This window comes from Bos taurus, chromosome 12, assembly GCF_002263795.3.
Source record: "Bos taurus isolate L1 Dominette 01449 registration number 42190680 breed Hereford chromosome 12, ARS-UCD2.0, whole genome shotgun sequence".
NCBI lineage: Eukaryota > Metazoa > Chordata > Mammalia > Artiodactyla > Bovidae > Bos > Bos taurus.
The window spans coordinates 68857742-68872825 of NC_037339.1; the positions used below are offsets into that span (position 1 = coordinate 68857742).

At 43.3% G+C, this 15084-nt stretch overlaps 1 protein-coding gene across 2 annotated transcripts in view; it reads left to right on the plus strand.

The window, feature by feature from the left end:
• The window catches only part of GPC6 (glypican 6), a 1231564-nt gene that overhangs the window by 1155496 nt on the left and 60984 nt on the right, over window positions 1-15084 (plus strand). The window lies entirely within an intron of this gene.

Genomic DNA, 15084 nt, shown 5'->3' on the forward strand with positions numbered 1-15084 from the left:
TCCCCGCACCTGTAAAATGCAGGATGGTCAGGACGGTCCCCTAGAGCACTGTGACCTTGAGTTTCTGTGTCAGTGTGGAACGTAGGGTCCCACTGAGCATCCACCAGTGGATTCTAGATCATGCTCTGGAGCTTCTGAGAAAGAACTCTGTAGGGCTGAAAAAAACAGAGCCCTCAGAGGATTGTTTTTGGTTTTGTTTCCTTTCTTTCTTTTTTCAGAACATCCAGCCAAAGTCCTTTAGAGCTTGGCTCCTATTTCTTTGTGGTCCAAGAGGGAGTCCAGGAGGGGACAGAGTAAAGAAACTAAATTAAATGTCCATAAGAATGTCCCCAAAGAATAGAGGCATGGGGAAAGTCACGATTGAGTTTAAGCCTCTGAAAACATATGACAAAATGCTGAGTTCTCCCTGCACATTCGCTGTTATAAATTTTCACATGAGCTCACGGTGTTCCCAGGACTCCCAGGCCCTGGCCTCTCACATCCTCTGCCTAAAAGGATGAGGCTCCAGGAGTGAGCCTGCACCTTGTATTACCCTCCGCAGCTGCCCTCTGCTTGCTCTGGGAGATGTTTGATTCCTCCCCCTGACCTTTCACTTCCTCTTTGAGGGGCGATGTCCCAAATTACACAGCCAAGGTCTTCACCATAGGATCTGCAGAGGGTGAGAAAATAGATCCAATCTTGAACAACTGTGGTTGAACAGTTGTGTAAATATTGTTGAAATCCATGGCTTTTTCCAGATGAAAATAGCATTCCACTCACAAGGTGGATTGGAGGCATTTAGGAGACCCAGAAACTTTTGGGTTGTCCCATGACTTCTCCAAAGCTGTTTTGTTTTTTGTTTTTTCCCAGCTCCTTCTTCTCTTACCTTGATCCTATTCAGGACAGAAATCACCTGGGTTAGAAATTTTGCCCATTCCCATAAATATGGCTTTTTGAACCTCCCAAGAGACAGAAAGGAAGTCAAATGTAATTACTCAGCCTCTAAGATTTAATCATGTGGTGATTCATCAAAGGTTCTGAAGATGCTGCACGTTTCTGACGTGAAATGTGCCTTCTGAGAGGCTCCTTTGCCGTGCTGCTTTCATGAAGAAAGAAGGATCCGTGAGAGGGAATTTCACACCAGGACCAAGGCTTGTGCTGTGACACCTATTTATCTGTGTTCCCTTGAACCGTGTTGATACCATTGTGTTCGAATAAGTTCAGTCTCATCTCTCCTCTTCTCCTCCTCCTTCATCTTTGCTGTTATCCTGGAAACTATACATCCTCTGCCTGTGTTTTCCAACCTCGTAACAATCTGAAGATCATTTTCAAATATTATCAGGCAGGTGAAATTTTTACCTCACTGAAAACCCACACCTGGCCACCTACGATGTAACCTTGTGTTAAGTCGCTTCAGTCGTGTCCGACTCTCTGTGACCCCATGGACTGTAACCCACCAGGTTCCTCTGTCCATGGGATTCTCCGGGCAAGAAAACTGGAGTGGGTTTCTATGCCCTCCTTCAGGGGATCTTTCTGACCCAGGGATTGAACCCATGTCTCTTATGTCTCCTGCATTGCCAGGCAGATTCTTTACCAGTGGTGCCACTTGGGAAACCCACCATGTGACCTTGGGCAAGTCAATTCATTCCGCTGAGCCTCTAGTCCAGCAACTCTCAGGTTTGACTCTGCGTTTGACTTGAATAAATACTGCAGTCTGGGCTCTGTCTGCAGAGGAGCTGATGTGTCTGTTCTGGGGCTGGTCCAGGTCTCCATACATGGAACTCTCTCCAGGGTTTTTCAAGGTGCAGCCAGGGATGCCAACCACTTCTCTAGGTCCTTGTTCTTCAACTGAGGATCTTAGGTCAGCAACATCAGTATCCCCTGAATGCCTGTAAGAAATGAAGATCCTCAGCCCTGCCTCTAGGACCTACTGCCTCAGAATCTGCATTTCAAGACCCCAGGTGACCCCTGGGTCCATCACAGTCAGAGAAGTACAGCTGTAATCCTTTGTCTGTTAACAGGGGATAATAATATTCATGACATGGTGCATGCCTTTCCCCATGTAACCTCAAAAAGATAGAGGAGAAAAAAAAAATAGAGCAGATATAGGCTCTTAAGCCTGCTTCACAGAGCTGTGTGACCTGGTGGGTTTGTTGTGTGTGTGGTGGTGGGGGTTGGGGGGGGGAGCTGTGGGGGGGCAGGGATGTTCCTTTCTGTGGTTTTCTTAAGACCTCTTAAGAGGCTGATGGTTAACATTTAAATGACCATCTAAAATGGTCCTATGAGTTTAATATGTCCCTTTGATCTGAGAAACTAGACTTCCTCCTCACAAAATAAAATTTGCCTCCTTTTTCTATCACATTTTAGTTTGACTTGGGGGCTATAAATCAACTCAAGTTGGCAGACGGACTTGAGGAACAATGCAGAAAGGTTTTTAGTAAAGGATGGTGATTAGTAAAATAGAGGAACCAGGCTGGACAAGTGGAGCTCACGCTGGTCAGACATGTTTGTTTACAAGGGATCAGCAAACTGTGGCCCACAGGCCATGTCAACTATTTGTTTAAATAAAGTTTTATTGGAGCATAGCCCCGCTCATTCAGTTAAATATCAGTTAGGTATCATCTATGCTGCTTTTGCACTGCAGCAGTAACACAGAGTAGTCCTGAGAGATAGCACATGGTCTGCAAAGCCAGAAATAATGCTCTCCATGTCCTGAAAGCTGATACTAGCCTTTAACAGAAAAAGTTTGCCTGTTTCTGAGTTAGAGCAACTACTGAGTGAGGCCAAGGCTGGGTGTGCACTGGCCATCTGGGCTCATTGACTTGTTGGGTTTCATGGCCCCATCTATGCCTCTAATCCCAAGCAGGCATTGAGCAGCTGTGTGGTTGTGGCAGGGCCAGCTGGAGGGCCTGTTACAGACCCATCCACATGCTGGGAACAAACAGGAGCAAAGAGGTCATCTTTGTCTACAGAGAGCAGCATTTGTCTGTCGAATTGGTGGAAGATCACTTGAACTTCTACCTAAAATATCTCCTTTATAAGTAATTGCATTTCAAAATAATATGGGGAAAGAGCCTGGCAAGAAAACCCTGAGTTAAACACAGAAATGCAAAATTCCCCATCTAGCTGGAAAGCAAGGATGCTTACCTGGGAAAAGTGATAGGTAATTGAATGTGCCATCAGTCTATTTCAAGAAAGAAATTCCTTCTTCAGGGCAAGTTTTAAGCACTTGGGATATAGACAGACATTAAGCCACTTGGGGGTCGCTATCAAAGTGTGTCTAAAATAAAAGCATGTCCTATTTTCTATCTTTTTTTCCTCTTCAGCATGCTATGGCGAAATCAAGCATCACATAAGATTTGACCTCTGCTCTCAGTCTGAGAACCAGATGTTGCTAACCATCCTGCAGTGATGCTTAGTGGGACAGGAATTGGAAGAGAGAGATGAAGAGAGATAGGCCAGAAAAACCTCCCCAAACTTGGGCCTCCTGAAACGGGATGCTCCCTTGATGATTACTCATATCTCTAAATGTAATTTTTTCTCCCCTATTTCTTTTGGGTCCCCTCTCTCATCCTAGTTGGGCTTCTATTTCTTCCAGTAGGCAGTGGGGAGGCCAAGAAATTAGTCGTTAGGGGCCCTAAGAAGGCTCCTGGGGGCAGCTAGATTGAGCTGAAGTGTAGCAATTAGCTATCGCCTAATTCCATCCAAATGGTGTTTTTAGATTTGCAACAGTGATAAAAAGTGAGAGTTCTAAGTGAGGGGAAAAAAAGAAAAAGAGCAAGAGAAAGATACTAGCAGTCTTGGGTGGAACAGATTGTTTCAATTATATTCTTGCTGTTTCATTTTGCAAGTTTTTAATCAAACTGGAAGATGTGAAGTCTTTGCATAATCTCCCTGTATACAGGTTTTCTTGCCAGTGGATTCCCTCCAGCACAGGGCTGGCTCAGCTGTTGATCCCTGGCGTGGGAATCCCCCAAAGGGGCTCATTCTGCAGAGCAGAACTTCAAATGTGCGCTTGAAAGATGGATGATGCCTTGATAGAAATGGTGATGCCCTTTGGTTCAGTCATTCTAAGAAGTGGATTCTTTTTCCCAACGCTTTCTTCAATATGCTGGCATTTATATATGGATATATAGGTAGAATTGGTTTGGTGGTTCTGACTGAACTGAGCAGCTAATGAGTTTGGCTGTGAGTGAATTTGATGTCAGGAGATTGCAAGAGATGTAACAGATGTGAAGATCTCTGTTTACAAGAAAGATACTTTTCTCTCTAACCACGACATGTGAGTTCTGAGAGAGGTTAACAGTCTCTTTTCTCTGTGTGTTTACATGAAGTTTCTGGAAATCATTGGGAGGATTCGGTACATGACAAGATTTTCCCAGGGGCAATAGATGAGGGATTTAGGGGTGAAATTGGCCTGCGCATCAGGGATGGAAAAGGATTCCAAGCTCTTCATATGCTTTATGAATTAATATCTGTATGCATTACCCTCTCAATATAGCACTGAGCCAGGAAGTCTCATGTGCCATTGAAGTTAGCTGTAAAATACCCAAGTCTTGCTTAAATTTGGGCTCTATTTTTGGCTTCCCAGGGGGTGCAGTGATAAAGAATCAGCCTGTTAATACAGGAAATGTAAGTGATGCTGGTTCGATCCCTTGGTCAGGAAGATCCCCTGGAGAAGGAAATGGCAACCCACTCCAGTATTCTTTCCTGAAAAATTCCATGGACAGAGGAGCCTGCTGGGCTACAGTTCATGGAGTCACAAAGAGTGGGACACGACTGGGCACACACACAGCACAGCATATTTCTTCTACTTTACTTATAACTTTGAAGTTTTAAGTATCATAGTTTCTTATCTGTTTTTTTGTGTGTTTTTTTTTTTTCCTTTGCCTTTTTCCAGATTTTGCATTAGATACTGGCATAGCCATCAATCTCACTTGAGGCCAATGCTAGTTGCATCTTATTGTCAATATTTGAGTGTACAGGCTCTGAGCTCTCATCCTGTGCTTTGGAATCACCCCTAAAAACTGCAGCCTGAGATATTTGGGGGTTCTCCCCTCTTGTCAAACTAGAATAAACCCCATTTTAGAGTCTGGACAGTTCCTGTCCCTTCCTAGGAAGCACCAGAGGGAAGTCAGTGAAGTGGCCTCCATTCCTATCTTGTATCCTCCTGAGAAGTGTGTCTTAGCTGCTCAGTCCTGTCTGACTTTTTGCGATGCCATGGACTGTAGCCCACCATACTTGTCTGTCCATGGGATTTCCCAGGCAAGTCTGTCCATGGGATTTCCAAGGCAAGAATTCTGGAGTGGGTTGCCATTGCCTTATCCAGGGGATCTTCCAACCCAGGAATCGAACTCAGGTCTCCTGCAGTGCAGGCAGATTCTTTACCATTGTGGTTAAAAACAAAAAATGACGTGTGGGAGGTGTTTAGCAGATTACAGTGCACCTTCCTTCATCTCTGCAGGAACCCAGTGAAGAGACATAAGCGTACCTTGGGGAGGTAGACTTCCCATTCAAATCCTCTGACTCCAATAAACACCATTCTTTTTTCACTGCAACACACACCCCACGTGCAGACCAGGAAATGAAGATCAGGAGAGAAGCAGGGTCCTAATGTGGGATTAGTAAACCTGTGTAACCACAGAGAGGGAGGAAGAGAAGTGCCTGGGTGATAGCAAAGGAGGGTGAGTATACAGGAAGCAGAGAAGTCAAGAGAAGAGTCATTTTTAAAGGATGGAATCTCAACTTTGAGTCAGGTCCCTTAGAGATCTCAGAGCTGCTCGCTTTTTTCCCAGCACTCCCCACAGTGCCTTGATCAAGACTGGGAAAGATTTGTTGAAAGCAAAAAAGTAGTGGGTATCTTCTCTAGTTTCCTTGACTTTGCTTTTACCACTTAAAAGAGAATAAGGTTGTTCTGCTCTGCTGGCCGGAGAAGGTGGTGGCAACCCACTCCAGTGTTCTTGCCTGGAGAATCCTGTGGACGGAGGAGCCTGGTGGGCTGCTGTCCATGGGGTCTCACAGAGTCAGACACGACTGAGCAATTTAGCAGCAGCAGCATAAGCTCCTCCGCTGGCCAGTGGTCTCTGTCACGACTGCTCAGCTCTGTCCTTACGGAGGAATCAGCCGTAGATCACATGGAAACAAATGGGCCTGGCTGTGTGCCAATCAAATTTATTTGCAAAAGCAGCAGCCAACTGGAGCTCCCAGTTTGCTGGCCTCTGCCTTGGAATAACTGCCTCCAACCTTCGTTGGGATGTGATTCTACATTACAGTCACCTGGGGAGCAATAAAAAAAAAAACACCCCCAGTCCTTCCCTACAATAACTGAATCCTTCTGGAGTAGGGTCCAGGCATTAACATATATTTTTAAAGCTTCTCATGAAATCCTAGTGGGAAAACAAGATGGGGAGCCACTGTCCTTGATTCTAAAACAGTGGCTCTCAAAGTACAGTCCCTGAGAGAGATAGAGACATCAGTATGTCCTGGGAACTTATCAGGAATCAAATTCTCAAGCCCAGCTCCAGACCTGTGTGTATGTGCTCAGGCATTCGGTCATGTCCGACTCTTTGTGAACCCATGGACTGTAGCCCACCAGGCTCCTCTGTCCATGGGATTTCCCAGGCAGGAATACTGGAGTGAGTTGCCACTTCCTACACTAGGGGATCTTCCCAACCCAGGAATCAAACCCATTCTCCTGCATCTCCTGCATTGGCGGGTGGATACTTTACCACTGTGCCACCTGGAAAGCCCTAATAGATGCAAAACTGAGGGAGTGAGACCTGGGATCTGTGTTAACAAGCCTTCCATGTGGTTCCACAGCACAGTCAAGTTTGAGAACCACACATCCAAGGCCTAGAGAATAAGTATTCAGCCCCATAGACCTCACTTCATGGGTAATTTAGATGTAATCTTCTGGACCCAGCACTAGATCTGGCATTAAAAATCCAGGTTCAAGCCCCCTTTATGCCCTTTACTATACTTCTCTGAGCCTTATGGTCTCCATCTTTAAAAAGAATGATGTGCCATCTATATTGATACCTATATCGGTGCCTACAGTGGTCAAATGATTAAATGTATGTGAAGGCAGTTATGAAACTGTCAAGCACCATCTTTAGTCACCACCACTATTAAGTCTAAGATCACCATTGACCACTTGGACTGAGGTAGAAGGATGTGCAATTCTTGTTCACGGGCTCAGTCCATGGTTCTTGGTCCAGGAGGCTACTGTAGCCCAGAGTGCTAATGCTAAGCATAATATAGAAAATTGTCTCATCCTTCCAATGTGTGATCCTGATTTCTGAACTGAAGCAAATCCATGAAGAGAGGCAAGCAGGGCTAGCCTGAGTCACCCAGGAGGCTAAGAACACACAATCCCAGGAAAGCAGGGAAAGCATTTAGAATTAAGGCAGATGGGGTGGGCTCAAGGTCCACAGAGCCTCGTGTGATGTAGACCAAGTGGACAATGAGTCCTCCTGGAGACATTTTTCCAGGAGTCTCCAAGTCACACTGTTTAGTGATCTTGACGTATGTTACCTGTCAAGAAGTAGCACCAGCTACAATCACAAACGTATTCGAAAATGTCTAGATATCTTCGTGAAGAACATACATAACTCGTTCCTAAGACAAACTGGATGTTTTGGAGGAAAAGATACAGTCCTGTAGGTTTGACATCTAAGGGGATATATATGTGACATAAAATCACCCCTAGAACGTCTTTCAGAATATAATGCCCTGGAAGAAGCAGAATCTTATTTGGTGTGGTGATTCTTAAGCTCACAGGAGACCAAAATCAAGATACTTCTCAGCATGTCTGCTGTTTTAGACATATTTGGATTTGAACTGAATGTTTCTAAAATAAAGGCCCCTGGGGAATCAACCATCTTATATAGATTCTAAAGTTATTATCTGAACTTTAGGGAAAATTTCCACACCAAAATCAGCACCATCTGTTAAAGCTCCCTTGTCATATCTTATTTCAAGATCCTGTGCTCTTAAACACTGTGATTTTTTTCTTCCTTCTTTTTTGGTTCATTGACAGCATAAAAGGTGAGGCGAGGAGGGTCAGAAAGAGGTCTGTCTGTCATTCTTTACTTGGACAGAAGGCCAGGCAGTGCTACGGAGAAGTGTTGTTTTCTTACAAAGATTACCTGTTCACTTCTATTAGTCAAATGCTCTGAAAATGATTTTGTTGTGAAACGCTGGGGAAAATTGAAGTCAGTTAAAATATGAGCCATGAAGCGTCAGAGCCGCAGGTGTGGCTGGAGTCTAGGGAGGGGAGATTACCTCCTGTGTCCCCCTTCTAACCTTGCTGAAATGCCCTGATCCCAGAGAATACATCCAAGCTGCTTTGCTCAGAGCAGCACGACTCCTAGGACATAGATCTGTTGAAATATGAACCAAGCAGGGTGTGAACAAGCTCAAAATATGCTGATTTCCAGATGTTCCTTGATTCTCTCAAACACTGATTGCCCCCAAAGACCATCCTGAGTTGGTGGATGGCAGCGATTACTCATATTTCTTTTCTGCGATCACGGCCGTAATTTAAAAGCCCCATAGTCTTTCTCATGAGCCTATGTCTGGGTCTTGTCTAGGTCATATATTACTTCGCAGTATGAAAATTGCAGAGTCTCGCTGGATTGGGCTGTAAAATATCTGCACACTGATGCCAGTTTTTTTGATTTGTTGCTCTTCCCAGGATGGGAAAACTTTTCAGAAATCTGAATGAAGGGTTGGTGTTTTATAGAGTGACCTTCCTTGAAGGAGAGGTCGTGGAAGATCTCCTTTCTCTGCAACAACAACAACAAAATCAGAAAAACCAGAGGAGTTCATGTTAACATGTTTTAGGGAAAGTAAAAGAATCCAAAGCAGTGAATTTGAGTTTATAAGAGGAAAAAAATATATTTGTAAAACATGCTTACAACCAACATTATTATTGTGTTCTAAAATCTCAACCACCTGAGAACAGATAAAGAAATCTGGCTTGTGAATACGTTGGGATGGCAAATGCTAAAACTTCTGGGAGCTTCATTTGAATCTGTTTATCTGGTATCTGGGATAAATAAGGCATCAGTGAAAGCCTTATGAAGGGTCTTCCACAGGTTTACGAGAGGAAGTTTAATATCTACCACCAGAAAGATGGTACCATAAGGAAAAAAGGATTTCCACCCTGTTCAGAGACAAATTTGAGGCCACCAACCCACTGTCCCCTGAGCCTCTGAACTGACACATTTCCTCCCCATTTCTTAGGAGGAGAAATGTGACAGAACTCTCCAGTTGCACGGCAAGAAGGAGAAAAGACTTTGATCTGGGTTCCTGTGACAGCACTGACTCATACAGGAAGTGACCTTAATGTCTCAGAGTCTTCAGTGTCTCATCTATGAGAGGCAGTTAATAATGCCTGAGGAGGAGAGGTTAAGCATTCCATCTAAAATCACACCTGGTTGGGGCAGAATGAGGACTTGAACCTGCTGGGCTCGCAACAAAGATAGTGTTTAATCCACGGTATTAATACCTGATGAGGAGTAAATGGGCTAAGACCCAGAAAACCCTCACGACTGGGCGCAGGGCAGGAGGAGCCCTCTGTGAATAGCTGCTCCCATTGTCTTTGCCCTTACTCCCTGCACATCTGCTGCATCCTCTGTTGCCCCCAAAGCATCTGATGCATTCTGTGACCTGCGATGGCACGCAATTAAGTAGGAGCAAAGGTGATTCCTGTGCCTTTAATGCTTCTGCCACAATTATGGCTGCTCTGTCCTTGTATTTGTTTGCCTATTGCTTCTTCCTTGCAACGGATTTCTTCTCACGCTGTATAATATTATAATCTAAGTTCTTCATTATTGATGATCATTTTAAAAAATAGAAATCATTCTTAGGTAGTCAGCTCTCCCTTTGGGGTCGGGGATTTAGAAGACAATCGCAGTCTCCTCGGGGGAAGACCTCACCTAGAGATCACCAGCATCTGGGTGTAGCTGACACTGGAGGGTTTGGGGGAATCTATAAGCAGAAGAGGGTGACAGAGAATGAGATGGTCAGATAGCATTACTGACTCAGTGGACATGAATTAGAGCAAACTCCGGGAGATAGTGAAGGACAGAGCCTGGCGTGCTGCCGTCCATGGGGTTGCAAAGAGTCGAACATGACTTGGCGACTGAACAACAAGCAGCACAAAATGCAAATGAGGACAGAGAACCCACTGCTCCAGGAGCAGAGCTCACCAACACTGCTTGCTTACACCATCTTTGAGCAGCACAGACTGCGTGCTCTTCCACCTGCCTGCTCTCCTCTATTTCAGATGATGTCCTTGAATCCACACCCCACACCAGAAGAGACGTTCTTAGATCTACCAGATCCTGTTTTTAGCTACTCTTGGTCTTGTAGTTTTCTGGGCATCCATGTTCCCTAGTCTCCAAGTGCCTCATGATGATATCCTTGAACCCTAACTGTACTCTAACGAAGTGGTAAGGGAAATGAGGGAGATGACCTTTTCTATTAAGAAATAACATGTACCTGTATCCATTTATTTAATCCCCTTAATAAGCCTGGATTTTTTTTTAATATGTATTTATTATTTCATTTTGGCTGTGCTGGGTCTTCTTTGGGCATGCTGGCTCTTGGTTTCCGCGTCAGTTTCTCTCTAATTGCCACCATGGCTCCAGAGCACATGGCCTCGGTAATTGCAGTGCACCGGCTTAGTTTCCTCACAGCATGCGGGAACTTAGTTCCCTGACCAACAATCAAACCCTCGCCCCCTGCATTGGAAGGTGAATTCTTAACCACTGGACCGCCAGGGAAGTCCCAACAAGCCTAGATATTACAGACGAAGAAGTGGAATCACAGAGCAGCCAGAAGAAATATCACCCTTTTAGAAACTTGCAGTAAGCCCATGTAAATGTCGTGTCCAGCCAGGAACTGATTTCCATATCACACACTTGAGGCTGATTTTAGAATTGAGTCATGGTGGGAGACAGCTGATGTTTTGAAAATGTTTTGACCCTAATATTTAAGTGGCTAACCTTCTGTCTTGTCATTGCCCTTAGTTTAGGAGGGAGTGAGAACATAATATCTGTTTTGAAATGAAACCCTGGGCCTGAACCGTTAACCCAGCCGGCTAAATCCTGCATCACTTAATTAAATGCTGTAACCATGGGCACAGAATAGAGAAGTATTATTTTGGAGTTTTCTTTCCTGATTGCTCCCTTCCTAACATCTGCTGTCATTCACACATGTGCACGATGTGACTTATCTCCTTGATGCCTCACTCAGGGTTCGTCATAGTCAGTCAGGGCCACAGCCTTAAGAAATTTACTGCTAAGAGAAAAACAAGTTAAATATGAATATTTTGCAACTTAGGGTCACTATTTTATTGGGGCCCTGACAACAGGAATACATGAAAGATCAAAGGATAGGAGGATAATGTTCTTTGTAGGTCAAAACAGTGAAATGTAAGTGGGCTGGCATAGAGTGAAATATTACTATTACTTTTGCTCAAAACTTTCGAAGAAGAACCATCTATGAGAATTAAAATCTGCATAATATCTAAGTTTGCAAACTCAAAAGATAGAAATCATGAGACAAGTCTCATTTCTCCAGAGGGTGGTACCAACCCAACAGTTTAAAGGTGTCATAAAAGTAAGAGCTGGTTAAATAGCATCGGGGGTTGAGGGTGGGGATGAGCAATAATGGGGAAAAAGTCATGGTATTAGCAGATCTGGAATTCTGAAGAAATTAATTGTGACATATTCACACACAGGCTGCTGGGCAATAATAGAATTTTTTTAATTTTTTTTTAATATTTATATGAACAAGAAGGAAGTTTAAAAATAAGGTCATTCTGTTGCTTTGATTATATTGCTGCAAATTGACCGATGATCTGTGATTATCTTTCTTCCTGAATTTAAAGAATCAATTGTTTATGATATGATGAATAATCACCCCAAATTTTACTTTTATACCGGTTTTTAACATATAACAGAAAATTTCTAGTCCTCTAAGGAGGTCACGTTTTAAAGTAAGCAATGTGTCTGTGTGGGTAAAACTCTCACATCATACCTACTGTCGATAGACCTCTCCTGACCTCTTAACTCTCAATTTGGGGTAGTTTACTCTTTACATTGAAGAAGGGAATGGCAACCCACTCCAGTATGCTTGCCTGGAGAATCCCATGGACAGAGAAGAGCCCGGTGGGCTACAGTCCATGGGGTCGCAAAGAGTGACTTTCACTCACTCACTCTTTACATAGGGGACTCGTAGAAGTTTTTTCAGTAGAGTCCTGGTCTAGAAAATTCATTCAGCAGAATCTTGGAAAGGAAAAGAATGTGATTTGAAAGAGGCTCATTTTAAAGATTCTGTGTGGAGTTCAGAGAAGAGACATAGATGGGCCACTGGGGCGGCATTAATGAGTAAGACACATCAGAAGGGCTGGACAGAGGCAAATTGAAAAATGAGATATGGAAGTGAGATACAGGAGGAGTCAAAGACGTGTGAGTTTTTCTCCTAAGAACATCAGGAAACCAGAAAAGAAACACCAATCACAGAAAAAGAAGCCGGCCTGGGATGGGGGTGATGGGGATGGTAACTGCAACGAGGAAATGAGGACATGTGAGGCTGAGATGATCTAGAAAGCATGGATGTTCAGATCAGGGCTCAGAAGAAATGCCGGGGCTGCAGGACAGAGGTATTCTCAGGCCACACACTTATAGCAGCGTGGGAGAGACCACAAAGAGTATGGACAGTGTATTCACAGGAGGTCTAAATAGCATCAGCAGTTAGGACCTAAAGTGAAGGACAGCAGGCGAGAGGGATGAGCAGAGAAAGTGGGGGAATCCAGGCACACACAGTGTTAGCTGAATCTGGAGGAGAAGAGCCTTCCGTGCAAGGTCCTGAGTTTTCCATCAGACAGGAGGAGGATGAGAACTGAGACGGAGGTCAGGAGACCTTCATGGAGGTCGACCAACTTTGGGTCTCCTTTCAGGGATCCAGGGGTCCCAGACAAGGATTTGGCTCAGCTCTTCAGTGGGCTTAGGGTCTGAGTCTAAGCTTTGGAATCTCTTAAAGGAAACTGCCCACACAGTGTCAGCATATCAACCTAGGTCAGGATTACTAAGCTACCACTGAGCATGGAGCCTGCTGGTTAGCTGTGAAACTCCTCCTAACAACATACCCATCAGTTAAGAAAAAACTTATGCCCGCCCCAGGTGCCAAAGAATTTTTTTTAATAAAAAAGTCCAAAGGAAAGTTCATGGAGCTAGATCAAGATCATTTTACTCCCACCGCTATATATCTGCAAATTAAAAGACTGAAATTCTAAAGGCATCACACAACAGTTGAAAGTTCCTCTTCCTTTAAAAAGCTATAAAATTATATTCATCTTGAACACCTCCAAAGACGTGTATATACTGATATATACACATGTATACATCCCTTGCATGTGTAAATATGTAGATCACTATGTGTATAGAGCCAAAGAGTGTTTCTGTGTAATAAAAGTCTTTTTTTACAGTGCCATTGTACTTAAATTAAACCACTCTATAAGATTTTTCTCTTAAGTTTCAATTGCAAATATTAACAGTTTAATAAATGGAAGGAAAGGAGGCTCTGGTTTCCTTTGGTTCACAGTCAAAAATGAGAAAAGGATTACCAAGTGTGCAAATATTTGCTACATTTGAACATTTAATGCACGTCTATATAAAGTGTTTTAATGTACACTCCTTGCTAACATAACTAAATACTATTTAAAGAGATGTCTCTGGCCTCATTATTCATAAACATTTGGAAGTCAATGGAAAAAATGCAACACTGATTTATCTTCCTTTGTTACCTCTTGCTTCTCAGGGGATCATTTGTAAAATAAGGGGAGGACATCCTTTCCAGAGGCACAGGTTATCATTATTTAATGGCTAAGTAAAATAATAATAGCTGTATATACAAAATATATATATAATAGCTAATATTTATTGAATGCTATCTCCCAGGCTGTTCTGAACTAATAGGTTCTGTAATTAACCAAACTGCACAAAGGAGGAAACTCATCAGAAGTCTCATTCTCAAGTCAGGCTACCGATTCGTTTGTTGCTGATGTTGTCTTGGGCTTCCCAGGCGGTGCTAGTGGTAAAGAACCCGCCTGCTAATGCAAGAGATGTAAGAGATGAGGGTTCAATCCCTGGGTCAGGAAGATCCCCTGGAGGAGGGCATGGCAACCCACTCCAGTATTTTTGCCTGGAGAATCTCATGGACAAAGGAGCCTCGACGGCTACAATCCGTAGTGTCACAAAGAGCTAGACACAACTGAAGCACTTCAGCACACACACACGTTCAGTGTTGCTCTTAATATCACTGTAAGGTTGTTACCATGCTGATATGTCATCAAGGTGAATCTTAGTTTTTATTGGATTCAGCCTGACATCTTCAAACAAAATGGCAGCAGATTTTTTTTAAACTTCAATTGAAAGTATGTTTTATAATTTGAGCAGATGTCAAAACCGTTTGGGAAATAGGTAAAGATTATAGTGACCTGTGATTTCCCTGAATAAGGTCTCAGGTCACAGACCTGCAATTAATTAATAGTATTAATAATGAATTAGGACTGATTGTGGAAACTGTCTTATGTACCACATTATAAAACTGCTGCTACTGCTGCTAAATCGCTTCAGTCGTGTCTGACTCTGTGTGACCCCATAGACGGCAGCCCACCAGGCTCCCCTGTCCCTGGGATTCTCCAGGCAAGAACACTGGAGTGAGTTGAGTCCAAGGTAAATAACAGTGATCTAATGTAGAAGATATCTGGGAATTAATAGCAACATACTATTTATTTTAAGAGAGTTAGTCTTAACAGTGTTTCTCAAAGTAAGGTCTCCAGAGCTCCCACATTAGAAACACTGAAATTCTATTAAAATGCAGACTGTGGCCCCATCACAGACATTCTGAATCAAAATATGCCTAAATAAATACCCAGGTGTTCATTCTTACTCAAATCTAACAGGTACTGCCCTAAAATATGAAAGAGCACTTTGAGGAATTTGCCTTTATTCCATTCCAGAAGTTGAAAATATACTGTTTTATTATTTAACTAAACCATTTCTGTGATTTGAATTGTGTCCCCCAAAAAAG